At 34.4% G+C, this 15,252-nt stretch overlaps 1 long non-coding RNA gene across 1 annotated transcript in view; it reads left to right on the forward strand.

Moving 5' to 3' along the window:
* LOC309844300 overlaps positions 1 to 15,252 on the forward strand; it is a 317,506-nt gene extending 302,254 nt beyond the window's left edge. Inside the window, exon 5 of the long non-coding RNA XR_014300596.1 lies at positions 14,037 to 15,252. This is a non-coding gene — a long non-coding RNA (uncharacterized lncRNA). The remainder of the gene's footprint in view (positions 1 to 14,036) is intronic.

The raw sequence follows: 15,252 nt of genomic DNA on the forward strand, positions 1-15,252 counted from the left end.
AATACCCCAAACAAAGGCAAGGCTTTTGGTGGCTAATATATGCACAGTTGGTAGAGACAAGACTGTAAGGCCACCCGTGGGACCAGCCTGCTTACCATGAAAGCACAGCAGGGACAAGTGCAGGAAGAAGTTTAAGGCAAGAACAAGAGTTTTCCAAATTCCAGGCTGTTAATTTATATGAATGGTCTGTGGATCTTATTTGTCCACATTATTTCTTGGTTATTTTAACTAACAAATAAGAGTATAGAATTTGATTAAGAAACATAAAAGTATACATTCTTTGTCCAAGGCATATTTAAGGAAATCGTAAGTTAAGTCATTTGAAATTGACATTTCTGCTAGTTAAAAATGATTGAATATGGGCAATTTCATTTGGTTCAAGCTATTAAAGCCTATCAATGCACTGTGCCGTACCATAACAGACAGCCCACCATGAGTTTGCTCATTCTGAATAGATATGATTACATTTTTTCTCCATTTTTTATATCAGCAATTAATTTTAACAAAATATTTACTTTTTCAAATAAATGTAATCTTACTAGGTGCCAGAAACACTTGTTATGGACATTTTAAAAACAGGTTATCAAATTCAAAAGAGACCTTTTAATTGTAAAGAAGTGGCAATAGGGTACAAATATACTGGGGAGCTGACCAAGCCTATAATTTTTTAATGCCCTCTTGGAGGAGATTCTAGAATTCAGGGCTTTTCCAGAACCATCACAGAATTAGAATTAACTTTCCCTAATTCCTAAAATTAGGAAAGATGGAGGTCACTATAAATAATTTTTAAATTAATAATAGTAATTATAGCAGATAATACTTAAATAGCGTTTACTGTGCCAGGCACTATTTTAAATGCTTTACATATATTAAGTCATTTAAACCTCACAGCAGGGGCGCCTGGGTGGCTCAGTGGGTTAAGCCGCTGCCTTCGGCTCAGGTCATGATCTCAGGGTCCTGGGATCGAGTCCCGCATCGGGCTCTCTGCTCAGCAGGGAGCCTGCTTCCTTCTCTCTCTCTCTGTCTGCCTCTCAGTGTACTTGTGATTTCTCTCTGTCAAATAAATAAATAAAATCTTTATAAAAAAAATAAATAAACCTCACAGCAATCTAGTGAAGTAGCTAATAGTAAGTGTCATTATCCCCATTACACAAATGAGGAAGTAGAGATACAGAACACTTAAACAATTTGTATTAAGTCACACAGCAAGTTAAGTGCCTGAGCCAAAATTTAAACTCAAGCATTCTGGCGCCAGAGTTACTACTTACCTAATAATAAATAAACTGCCTCTCAATATGAAAAAGGTCCAGCATCACACTGACTCAATTTTAACATTGGCACGAGTTGCAATAGTGGTTGAAATACTAAGTTCTTCAATGGAGGTTGTCATGCTTCTTTCCATTCCAATAGCTACCCTTCCAGACTGTTGCAGTAGTTCTCTAGCTAGGATACAGATTTCTAATCTTCTCCCCATTCTGGGCCAGTCAGCATCCCACTGCTAGATTAATATAAATAAATCATCACTTTAATCGTGTCACTACCTTGTTCAAATCCCTTACCTGACTCCGTATTTCCACTGCCAGGAAAGGATGTAAAGAGGTGTGCACCAGGATCTGGTAGCATAACCTGAAAGCTCTTTATCACAAGCTCAACATTTCTTTGAAGTTTTCTGTTTTATCTTAAAAGTTCACCCAGATTTTATATCTATATACATCTGTTGGTTTTAATATCAAAATAATGTTTAAAATTAGATATCATATAATATGTCTGTTTTTAATATAAAAATAATGCTTAAATTTAGATATCGTATAATAACTTAATTCTACATTTTCAAAGAAAATTGATGAGTCAGAGATGCTTCATGTGTACCATGGTCATTCTAGTGTCACATGAATTACATGTACTCCTGTTTGAAGAGCCTGAGTGTACAGGATATATTTGGGGTGTCTTTGCTACATATTTAAGACCCAATTATCTGGTCCCCTCCCAACCTACCCATCTTATAACTTGCTATTTCCCTACATTGATCCTCTGATAAACCCACCCACCTAATCATCCAGTTATTTACCACATACCCACTACATACCAGGCACTGTCTCCTGAAGATGGCTTGTACTGCATACCACCTATATATTGTGGCTTTTGTCCTTTCTCCCTGCTTGGAATACCTTCTCACCCTATTTCTATTTAAGTGCTAATCCTTCAAGACCTAATTCAGATAGCTTTTCCTGAATTCTGAATTCCTATAACACTTACTTTGTGCTTATTATATGTTATGTTTTTTATATTTGTATGACTAGGTCTTAAACATAACAGGCAGAAAAGTGAGAAAAGGACACAGGCACAGGAATATGAAGTAGCACAGGGTATTCCAGTAAATAGGAGGTTGTTTCAAATAACTGGAAGGTAGGCTATACACTGGTAATATAAAAAGAGTAGGGACTTTTGGGAGAAGGGGGGTGGGGTTATGGACATTGAAAAGGGTATGTGCTATGGTGAGTGCTGTGAAGTGTGTAAACCTGGCGATTCACAGACCTGTACCCCTGGGGATAAAAATATATTATATGTTTATAAAAAATAAAAAATTAAAAAAAAAAGAGTAGGGACCAGATCATGAAGGAATATATAACACATGCTAAAAAATGGACATCTCACCCACCCCAGCTCCCACTGTAATTAATGGGCAACCAACAAAGAATTCAAACAGGTGATAATTTATTATACTGGTCATAATAAACTTTGATGTAAATTCTGTAGTTTTTAATATTCTTCAGTTTTTTAGATCTTACTTTATCTATGTAAAATTATGATCATGTCTTTATGAAGTCCTTTTTTAACTTAACCCACTCTATATCTTTTCTGTATTCACTGGATACACACATAGACAGGAATTTTGCTCATTGCTTTAAAAAATGGAATCTGGAATCTTGGAGTGCCTGGTGGCTCAGTGGGTTAAAGCCTCTGCCTTCAGCTCAGGTCATGATCCCAGGCTCCTAGGATGGAGCCCCACATCAGGCTCTCTGCTCAGCAGGAGCCTGCTTCCCCCTCTCTCTCTGCCTGCTTCTCTGCCTACTTGTGATCTCCATCTGTCAAATAAATAAAATCTTAAAAAAAAAAAAAAGGAGTCTCTCAAATACACACACACGAATGGCCCAACATTTCACATTTTTCATTCTACACTGCTTTGTAGAAATAGCTCTAATTTTTTAAATCACTGTGATATATTGTATAGTATGGATGTACCAAAATTTATTCAACAATTCCTTTGTTTCCAGTTTCTTGATATTTTTAAGGTATTATATCTGAGTCAAAGCTTAGGTTTATTTCACTAAGCTTCACCGTAATCTTGATCAATCTATCATGAACTGTTAAATATTTCGGGTAGGTTTGGGTATATAAGACAAAAGTAAACTTATGTTTGTAATCTGTCTAATTTATTATGACCCTATCTCGTATTCTCTGTTGCTTTCAAATTAGTGGATATTTCGGAGTCGTTCCCAATAGTAATATATCATCAAAAGTCTTGAAACAGACCCATCTGATGACTCAAATTTTGAGTTCAAGTATTGTGATATCATACATATTAACATAAGGAAATTACAATAATATTTTTCAAAGTAAGATGTTAATAGGAATTTCAAAAAGATTCCATGGTCAGATTATTTGGGAAAATACACTAGATTGAACTGGGCTCTGCAAGCATGCATTACGTTTTTCTGACTGTATCATTCTATGAAATACCATTTGGTAAACAGTGTCATACATTATTCTAAAACAGTTTAGACAGCTGAATTGTGTTCAGTCATGTGGTAGATACCCAAAAGCCATTTTCATGGCACTTGCATTAGCCCCAAAGTTGTACAGGTATGGGAAAACAAACCCACTCAGATTGCTACTGACTTGTCTCAGTGTTTCTCCCACTGTTCCTCTTCATACCTCTATTACATCTATTATTCAACCACAAAGGCTTAGAATTCCACTGATACTAGATTATGAAAAGTTTTAAAGCATCTGCAGTACTTTCTTTACTTTGATGCTTTTGCAAACCTTTCGTCTTCCATCTATCTGTAATCCTCTCTTTCTTCTTATATTTCTCTGTATTGAGATCTCTAAATGCTTCTTTCTTTGGAAGGTTTCCCCAAACTCTTTAGTGAAAATTGAACCATTCCTTGTTTGGTTTTCTTATACCATTTTGCATTTCTTTCAGTGATAATACATTTAACTTCCTGCCTTATGATTCATATGGTTGTTGTGCATGTTTGTTGTATTAAACATCATGCTATGACTTCCAGTCCTTACTGTAACAGAGCTCATAGGCTAGCTGATGGGGCAATATATAAATAAATTTATACAATTTAATGTGATAAGTATTTATAAAGGTACACAATGGTAGTAGGAATAAGGTAAACATAAGAAAACATTTGCATTTGTAAATTAACTTATACAACTAAGATTTTAACTTCATTTATAATAGCCTGCTCTAGAATTAAGTGAAGTAGATGTTGTAGTGGTTATTACACATGATTTCCTCTTCTAGTACCTTATAGGTGCCTTGTTATTTATTTATTTCCGATTATACTTGGCACTACTACAGATACATAGGATACACTCAATTAATGTTTGTTAAATTGAACTAATTTCCTGGAGTTGCTCATTAAAAAAAAAGAAAACTTTATTGCACAGTCTACGATTTATTATGCCTGCATAATCGGACTGTTTTATTCCTAACTTAAGATATAATTATAGGGAAGGTGACAAACACAAAATTTTTAAATCTAGATTATTATTTGACTCTTTCTCCACAGAACTTTTGAAACCATAGACTTAGTTCAATGGGACTACCTTTGCACAAAATATTTATGGAATTGCTTTTGTTCTGTGACCACTATTTTAAATATACACACAAGTTTCATCTGAATTCTGAAATCAACTAAATGTCATCTCCAGCTATGTTTAGTGGGTCAAAAGTTATGTATGCCTTTTGGATCAAAAACAAGAGATCTTGTGTGGTGCAAAAGCTAATTGTAAAGATATTTGCAAAACAGAAATTTCAAAAATACTTCAAACAATTCCAGAATTTCTGGGATTCCCTTATAACTTCCCAAAATAGACATTTGAAAGACAAAACTGATTGAAAGCATATTTATTAAAATACCAGACTCTACATAGGCTCAGTTTATAATTCTGGTTTATTAAGAAGATTGTTGGTTTAACTGAACTGGAATTCAAGCATTTTATTATTTTCTGACTAGTAATCAGTCTAATAATATTTTGAATTGGTATGAAACTTTTACCAGCGGCACTGATATTATAACTTATTTTTAACTAGAGAATAGCATTCTTATCTCACTTTAATTCTGTAAAAATTGTGGTTATAGCTCAGTTTTTTTTATTTTTATTAGATATTTTTCTTCATAAGAAAATATATACATTCATGCTCATGATTTTCTCATAATTCTATTCATTGTTGTCATCAGGTAATGATAATGGAGGGTGAGACCAAAAGTCACCCTCATTACTTGATTAGCTATCCTTTACCTAAAGGAAACTAATCTGGAAATAAGACCAAGGACATATCAGATGGAGCAAATATTTTAAAACGGCATTTATTTCAACAGCACTTACTCAGTTTCTGAGAAATGAAACAGGAATTGAGCTAAAGTTTATTTTTGCATTAGCCAGAAAGAAAAGAATTGCCAGTCAAATTAATCCTATGGGCATGAAGAGATAGATCTATTTAAGAAAACAAGTGCCTTTTTAAAGCCTTTGAGCTCATTTGAAATATCCATATACTTCCAGTTTTTATTCTGACTTCAAAGTATTTTATTTTACAGGTTTATAAAATCAGCTTTTATAGGAAGTAGGTTACATATTTCAATTTCCTTTTAGTGTTTTTAATAAATAATAAAACAATTAAAAGTACTCCAGACTTGACTAATTATCTGATAAAATTCAGTTTTAAGAAACTACTACTGAATACATATTTTCAGGGAGATTCACACAGGTTTACGGAGCATACGACCATAAATATCAAAGGGTAAAATAGAGATTTGGGGTTTACTAGCCTAACCTTTTAAGTTTGATGAATAAGGAAGCCATCTGAGCTGCTGTCACATGCATGACCTGGAATGATTTGAACAACTGCATATTCTTATGTTTTTATACACAATATATATTCACAAATAATATCCAACAGCTCCAGACCTTAAGTAGGGTACTTTGGTTTTTGTGAAAATCTTTTACAAGACATAGTAAGACATAGTTTGACATAGTTTGCTTTGTGAAGAAGTTGGGCTTAAGTTATTAAAAACTGTGGTAATAACAGTTAACATTTGCATATAGCTTTATGTTTACCAAATTTTTTAATTTATTTATCATCTCAGTTGATCCTAGAAATAGTGGAGATAATACTTATAAGGTAGGTCAAGACTCTTTTGGTTGCAATGAAGAACATTCTCCCTCTCTGCGCACCCCCTCCCACTACACACACACACACACACACACACACACACACAGGCTTAGACTACAACAGGGTATTTTGGCTCATAGCATGGAATGGTCTTTCATCTAGGCTAATTTGGAGCTGAATCGGCTCAATTGTCAGCTCCACGCTTGGTGACACTGAGAGTTTTAAGTATCACTGGTCCTCATTTGGTTAAGTGCTCATCCTTGAACATGTAACTGTGGACAGGGGATAGGGTAATATGCTGACGTGCTTCTCCACTTAAATCCTCCTCCAGAGCTGGGAAATGGGTGAGTTAAAGAAAAATCAGGATGCAGTTAACGGAAGTAGAAGGAAAGCATGGAAGCATGGTAGGTAGGCAAACATCAAATGTCCTTTCCAGCAGGTTTTTTCATGTCTACTTTACAGGTGAGAAAAGCAATACTCTGAAAATATTTTCTGAAAGACCTATCCAAATTTAGGTCTTCTAGTTACAGATCCTGCTCGTGGCTGCTATAAAACAAAGGAAAGCAGTTTGGATAAGAAAAGATGTGGTTCCAGGTATCACACTTACTTCTAGTCTTTGTTTCAAAGTAGACCAGACATGATCAATTTTAGGGTAATGATTGAATCTGATCTCTGTGGGGTAGATGAACAAGACGTACATGGAACATAAATTGTTCCAAAGTTCATGGAAGGGAGTGGAAGGAGGTACAGTGGATGTAATCCTTACAACCGAGAGTAAGGAATTTGGAATTAAAATTAAAATAGCAAATATTTATTAACCGATCATTATGTCTCAGGCACTGTGCTAAGCACTGTTCCTGTGTCAATTAACACTCACAACATTATTGTGAAGTAAGGATTTTACACTTAAGAAATCTTAAGCAAAAAGAGGTTTAATATCTTGTCCAAGATTATATAACTAAAAAAGAGGTAGAACCTAGAATGTCTAGGACTCTGTACAGTGCCCATTTTTGTTTTTCATTGTTACCAACTAAAGTAGTAATGTTTAGATGCCTGCCATGGGCTGACTGCCAAAGCAGATGTTTGTCTGCCTCAACATTTTTTTTTCCAGAAACTTATCCTGTAAGGCTATATAATAAAACAGTTCATCTACAGTGACACTTAAGAATTTGTAAATGCCTGCTAAGTTTCCACAGATTATTGTTAATGGCAATCTTATGCTGTTTTTTGGTTGGTGTTGTGTATATCAAAGTTACACATGGATATGGTTTAAAAAATCAAGCCGTCCTATGAGACTTAAAAAAAAAACAGCAGCAGTCCCCTGCTCTGCAAACCTTCCACCATTTTTCTAATTCCCAGAAGCTATCATTTTCAGTTCATTTTTAGCTGTTCCTTTTTATATTTATAAAAAATACCTCTAAAGAATATGATTATTTCTACTTCTTGATTTTTTTCAGCTTTGCATGTAATCTATTAATTTCTCACTATGGAAGCTATTGAATTAAATCCGAATACATCATCTTCTCAATATAATTATATAATGATTTTGATGTTTAACTTTTAATTAAGCACATTTTATAACTTAATAATTAAGTTAATATAAATTAATTTATTTATAAAATTATAAAATTGTTTTTTATAAATTAATTAATGACTGAACCATATCATGTTTCTAATTCTTTGTTTTCCCTAAAATTAATAATTATCTTGTTTTTTCATTTGCTTGGTTCAATGTACTTGTTTCTGATTCAGTTGCAACCTCTGTCCCATACAGCACAGGTTACTTTTCATTATCACGTGGGGGCTTCTTTTGTTCCTGTTTTTTGAGTTGAAACTCTTGTTTTTAATGTCTTTTCCATCTTCATTTCCTCTCATTTAGATGGAGCACATTTACCCATAGCTTTGATCTTGTCTCTCTGAAAATATCTTTCAGCTTTATTGATATTTCATTGATATTATGGCTAACTACAGAACTCTGGTTTGAAATTTATTTTCTTTCAAAGTTTTTATGGTCTGTCTCCATTGTCTTAGTTTCCAGTGTTGAAAATCTGAAAGACATTCTACTTTCTGTCTTGTATATTTTTCCTTTCTGGAAGCTTTTACAATTTTGTTTGTCACGAAGTTCTGAAATTTTATGTGCCCTTTAGGGGATCTATTTCCATTAATTTGGCTGAGTGCCCAGTGAACCCTTTTAATCCAGAAATTCTTATTCTTTAATTCAGAAAATTTTTCATGAGTTATCTCTTAGATAATTTTTTCTCTGTTTTCTTTTCTCTTTTTCTGTTATTTGGATGTTGAACCTTCTAGATTGCTCTTCTAATTTTCTTATCCTTTCTCTTCTATATTCTTTCCGTCAATCTCTTCATTTGCTGGGAGATCTTCCAACCTTCCATTTCTATCACAATTTTGTTTCCCACCACCACTTTTCTTGTCTCCTGAGTGTTTTTTCTTTCTTTCTTTTTTTAAGCAATCTGGTTTTGTTTCATGGATGCAGTTCTTCTCTTATCTCTTTAAAGATAATTTTTTGAAGGGCTTAAGCATCTGCCTTCAGCTCAGGTCATGATCTTTAGGTCCTGGGATCAAGCCCCACGTTGGGGTCCCATGTTAGCAGGGAGCCTGCTTCTCCCCTCGCTTGTGCTCTCTCTGTCTCTCTCTCTCTCTCAAATGAATAAAATATTTTTTAAAAAAGGTAATTTTTTTGAAATTCTCATTTCCTGACAGTTCTATTTTCTGTTTGTTTGCTTATTTTGTTTGTTCATTTGTTTGTTTCGGGTTCCATCTTTCCTTTGAGGGGCTTTCCCCAAATGTCTAGTGGTCATTGGCTGTCAGTTCAGATTTCAGAAAGTGAGAAAGGGAGAAGGCCAGGATAACACATAACTGGAGCTTAATGGCTGTGAATTCCCTAGACCTGAACATGCTGTTTTGTTCAGGAGCCCCCAGTATCATTTCACTGAATACCTGTTTTGTTTTGTTTTGTTTTTATTCCAGTAATATTCACCAAAGAAGAATCTTCCACTCTCCTGCCTAGAAGTTTATGATGGGCTACTAGTGTTCTGCAAACCCAGTAGTAGAGGACTTGGGAGTCTTAATATTTGTCATGTAAAACTTCATTCAGTTCTATTTTCAGTAGAATAATCTTCCCTCCAGAATTCTTCAAAATTTGCTAGTTGGGGAATCTTCTGTTTTACACACTCCAAAGAATAAACATTTAGTCTTCTGCCAAGATAAGAGAGGGAGGAGGACTTGTCTAGTTGTGAATGATAGAAAACGAATGCAAGAGATTGATTCTTATATTGGTTTCTAACCAGGCTTACTGTTATTTAACCTGCTTCCAGAAATTTAGGTGTTACCAATTCCCAAGTATTTTGGAAACTACTGCAAATAAAATTGCTTCCCAGCTTTACCTACTGCTGGCTTAGGATTCAACTTGTTTGAATCGGCTATCAGTTAGCTATCGTACTTCTGTCCTCTAGCTTCCAAATTTTGGTTACCGTCATTAATTCATTCACTGCTCACTCTCTTTTTCTTTCTTTGTTTATGCTTTTTAACAAAAATTTTAATACTGTATTTTAGTATGGTTTAAAAAATGGATGGAGTTAAATGTGTATGTCCAATCTACCTTTTTAATCAGAAATCATTATTGATTGTGGATTTTATTATTCACTGTGTAATTTCTTTTTAATGGTTGTTAGATTTGAGGTAAATACCTTTTTTAAAAAAGGCAATTTCTATTTAGAGGAAATGGGAGATAATTATAACTAATTCCTATGCTCATTCTCAGGGTAAGATTTAAGAAGATTGCTATTTATGTTTATTGTATTTGAATGCTTTTATTATGACAGAGACCTGCTTCCTTCATGGTATATGGGGATGTTTATTACTCCATCAGCCTGAAAACAATAACAAGGAGCCTTACTTTATAGAGCTCAGTCTTGTATGGTAAGGACGTACAACATGGTCAAACTTTTCCAGTCAAAAACTGGGCAACATAAAACTATGTTTTATGTTTTCTCTGTGCTTTAGAGAAAATAGTAGATCCACCAACCATTGGCCAAACAATGTGTTGTACTTGATACATACCTGTATGAAATAATTTTTTATTATCACACATTTTTTTGAAAATACATATTGTTTATTGGATGGGTTTATATTGAGAATATTGAGAAGGGATATATTTTTTAATTGAAGTATAATTAACATATAATGTTATTTTAGTTTCAGGTGTATAATGTATTGATTTGGCAATTCTATACATTACTGAGCACTCATCATACAATGTTAATACAATTTTATTGACTATATTTTCTATGCTGTCATTCTGTTTTATACCTAAAAATCCAAGACTCAGAGAAGTTAAGCTATTTCCTCAAATTTATACAGCCAGTGGGCCACAAAGCAGGATTCAATAACTCTAAAGCTAATACACTTTGGAAGTGACTATGTATACAAAATCTGGCATTATGGGATGGTATTAAAAGTCCTTAGAACTTGGGAAGAAGTTAAAGGAAAGTTACTGTCACAAATCATAACCAGAAAATCACACCCTTTATTTTTTTTTTAAAGATTTTATTTATTTATTTGACAGAGAGAGATCACAAGCAGGCAGAGAGAGAGGAGGAAGCAGGCTCCCTGCTGAGCAGAGAGCCCGATGCGGGGCTCGATCCCAGGACTCTGGGATCACGTCCTGAGCTGAAGGCAGCGGCCCAACCCACTGAGCCACCCAGGCGCCCCCCACACCCTTTATTATTTGTACATTTTTTACAACCATTTCATTGAATTTTTGTAACAGGCCTATAAGCTGGCTATGTAGATTTAAATGTTGTAGTTGCTTATCTCAAGTGTGTAAAATATAGTTTGCCTATATTTAAAAATTGACTTTTCTCACAGATTCCTTTTCCTGGTACCACCCACCATCACCATTTCCACAGATAAAGGAAAAATTAATCTTACCAACTGGTAGTTGCTTGGTTACTTCTAAAGTAAAATCAGGGCGTCTGGGTGGCTCAGTGGGTTGAGCCACTGCCTTCGGCTTGGGTCATGATCTCAGGGTCCTGGGATCGAGGCCCGAGTTGGGCTCTCTGCTCAGCAGGGAGCCTGCTTCCCTCTCTCTCTCTCTGCCTGCCTCTCTGTCTACTTGTGATCTCTCTCTGTCAAATAAATAAATAAAATCTTTAAAAAAAATTTTAAAAAATAAAGTAAAATCAAATTGATTTAGGCTTTAAACCAAGATTCTTCCCCTTAGCTTAAAAGGATTCTCCGTCCCTTCTCTTCTCCAGGTTCCTGGGAGACTTATATACCTGGAGTCAATGAATGAGTGTGGGTTTCTGTACTCTTCTTTCTGCTTCCTTGTCGCCATTGAGTTATTGCTTGACCCTTGACATTTTGGCCAATGTGCCAGCATCCACAAAGGCAAAATTCCTTGTTTGGCCTCTGGAATCATAAACTGGATCTATTACCATGATTCTTGCCATGGTTTCTAGTAAGGGCTGTGCCCTCTCCTTTATGTCTGCCAGCTGAGTCTTAGCCACTTTAGCACCCCTCTCATGGCAGAGGCTACAGCAACTTTTTAGGGGCTCTGTCACAATACACTGGCATGCTTAGAATCCAAAGATGTTTTCAGACAAATCTTCCCAGATACATTCCTGAGTTATTGTCTTCAATACTCTATACTCAGACACCTCAGTGCTCTTTTCTTCCTGGTGACCATTATCTTATTTCCTTTGCATGAGAAAACATCTTTATGTCCCCTTGTATTTTTGTCTATAGTTTTTACAATATAGTTTTATAATAATAATATAAAATAAGGCAACGGTACTGGAATCACCCATTGACAAAATGTGCTATGAAGAAATCAAGGTGTAGAACAGTGTGCATAACCATTTCTGTACACACAAGTGCAGATATGGCAGTGCATTAAACATTTCTGGAAGAATACAGGAAATCTGTTAGCAGAAGTTACCTCTAAGGAGGGAAAACAGTCTTGTCTAAGACTGGAAGAGAAATTTTCGCTGCCCCTTCGTGTCTTTCAAATTCTACATCATGAAAATAGCCTATTAAAAAAGAAGTAAAAGATAATTATAAAACACTTATAATTTGGCTTTATCAACCTGCCAAGCTTCGGATTATCTGATTCTCAGCCACAGACAGAAAGTAGCTCTTTTGGCAAAGCTGTCTTTTTTTCCCCCTTCTCTGCTTCCAGATAGGTCATTCCTTCTTGTAGGAATTTACTGAAGTCTGGATGAAGCACTAGCAACCTGCTCCAATGTTCTTAATTTTTCCCTTCTTTTAGAAGGGAAAATACTTCAGTAGGAAGAGGGCCTGAGTCTCAAATATAACAGATATGGTTTAGCTGTTTTGCTAACGTGCTTGACAAAGACTTAGTTAAAAAGGTCCTCAACACCCTTAACCTGATCTTTTTGGTTAAGCCATGTACATATTTTAGGGTTTGTTACTCCCAGGAATTTTGTTATCTTCAAGCCTATCACAATGAATAGGTATTTAATAAATTGTCATGAATATAAATACATGAATGAATAATTTTATTTCTAGGTACAAACCACCTAAGTTAATTTTAAATTTATTCACGGATAGAGATTTCTGGAGTCTGCATTTTAGATTTCCCAATTGTCCAGCAATTATAACTGTCTTTTTTTCTCTAATCCAAGATCTAATTATGGATTATTCTTTGTATTCTATTATCATATCCATTTAATATCCTTTAATATAGAAAAATTTCCAACCTCTTTGTATCATGTCATTGATATTTTTTTTCAGTCTGGGCCAATGTTTGCAAGGTGGCCCTTATTTTAGATTTTCCTGAAGATTTTTTTATTATTAGATTCAAGTGAAATATTCTTGGAAAGAATACTTCATTGGTGATGCTGTGCCTTCTCAAGGTGTCATATCTAGAGTAAGAGGAAATTGTTAACACACTAGAAAAGCATATCATACTACTATGGCTTAAGGTCTGATACGAGTTTTCAATTCTCCTTGCTCTAATTTTATGCTAATCAAGTAATGTCTAAGTGGTGGTTCAGTACTTAATTAGACCAGATATTAGTACATAGTATTTTATCAAATGAATAACATTTTGAAAACACACAAAAAAAATTTTTAATTGATCAGCTTTTTTGTAAGTTTTTATCAGTTTAGGAAGCTGATAAAATTAAGTTTCTGGTATGCAGAGCTGAGGGCCAAGTAGTAATAATAATAATGCCTCACAGGATCGAGGTGAGAATTACTTTGAGATGGTAACAGAAGTAAAATATCACTGATAATAATGTGCTCTGTGAAGGATCTCTATTAATATAATCAATCCCACTTTTTATTTTTAAAAATCACATATATAGCAACAGTATCTGGCACTGTTATGAGTACTTTATGAATATAATCTTTATAGATGGTAATATCATTATCCCCACTTACAGATGAGGAGACTGAGGCACAGAGAAAATAAGTAACTTTTCCAAGGTCATACAGAAAGTAAGTGGTAATATTTCCAACTGTTTACCTGTGATATCCCACTTGAAAACAGGCAGCCTGTATAGCTCCAAGCTATACTTGAGGATGATATTCCTTCAGCTGCTCCTTTAAATAAATGTGTGTGTTTATGTTATTTCTGTTACAGAGAGAAGAGGTACTCCCTTATAGGGACTCATAAAGGCATAGAGCATCTAGAGATTTACTGCCTCCATTACGCTGCTGGCTCTCACAGCACTTGTTATGTTTTTATCAGTTTCTCTCCAGAAGGTAGGAATTGTGTTTTCTCTCTATGAATTCTTTATAATTATAGTTTTCTTGATTGTGAACTTAATTTTTATTAAATATGAAAAGCATCTGATACCTATAAAATAAGATGCCAGATTTCCCAGTTTAGACATATAAACACATAGCCTTTAAAAAATATTTGTTATAAAATTAATAGATGTTCATTAGGAAAAAAAAGACAATACTGAAAATATAGTGATCCTACCAGCCTGTGATAATTACTGTTTATATTTTGTTATTTGTCTTTCTGTATTTATTGATATATTTGTATAAAATGCATAGTACATAATCATAATAGATGTAATTATTAGAATTAGGAACAATAGATTATAAATGGTCTTTGTCTAGATTGCTTCTTTGACTTAGCAGTTTATTGCTGTTTTTCATGTCTGGAAATATCTGCATTTCCCTTATTAGTGGTTATATAATATTCCAGTTTAAGGATATGACATAAATTATGTAACCATTTTCCCATTATTTAGTATATGGGATTTTTCCAGGGGTTTTTGTGTGTGTTAAGCACGATTTCAGTGAACATTCTCTTACATACATCTTTGTACTTGTGTCTAATGATATTTTTAGGATAGTTTACAAAAGTGTTGCACAGCCTTAGTTCCTAAGCATGCTCTCTGATAGAAGGGGTCCATGGCCTATAACATAAAGAACCACATCTATTAATCTCCATCTTGGAGAATACCAATGTATAGTCATATACAGTGGTCTTAGTAATCAAACATATTTGACCATAGAATCTTTTCTTAAAATAGCATCTGTCTGCAGGATGTTGCTAGTTGGAGAAGTCATACTTGTATGGAGCAGGGAGCAATATGGGAAATTGCTGTACTTTCCACTCCATTTTGCTGGGAGGCTAAAACTTTCTGAAAAATAAAGTTTACTTAAAAAAGGAAAAGTTTTCAAGTGCCATTATATACATTTACATTTAAAATTAAATTTAGACTTTTACACACACACACACACACACACACACAAAGTAACATCAGAACATGTCAACATCCCAATGAACACTTTGGAAAGTGCTAGCTTATGGTATATTCTTAAAAATGGAATTGGTAAAT

Source organism: Mustela nivalis (genome assembly GCF_964662115.1).
Source record: "Mustela nivalis genome assembly, chromosome: 11".
NCBI classification, from domain to species: domain Eukaryota; kingdom Metazoa; phylum Chordata; class Mammalia; order Carnivora; family Mustelidae; genus Mustela; species Mustela nivalis.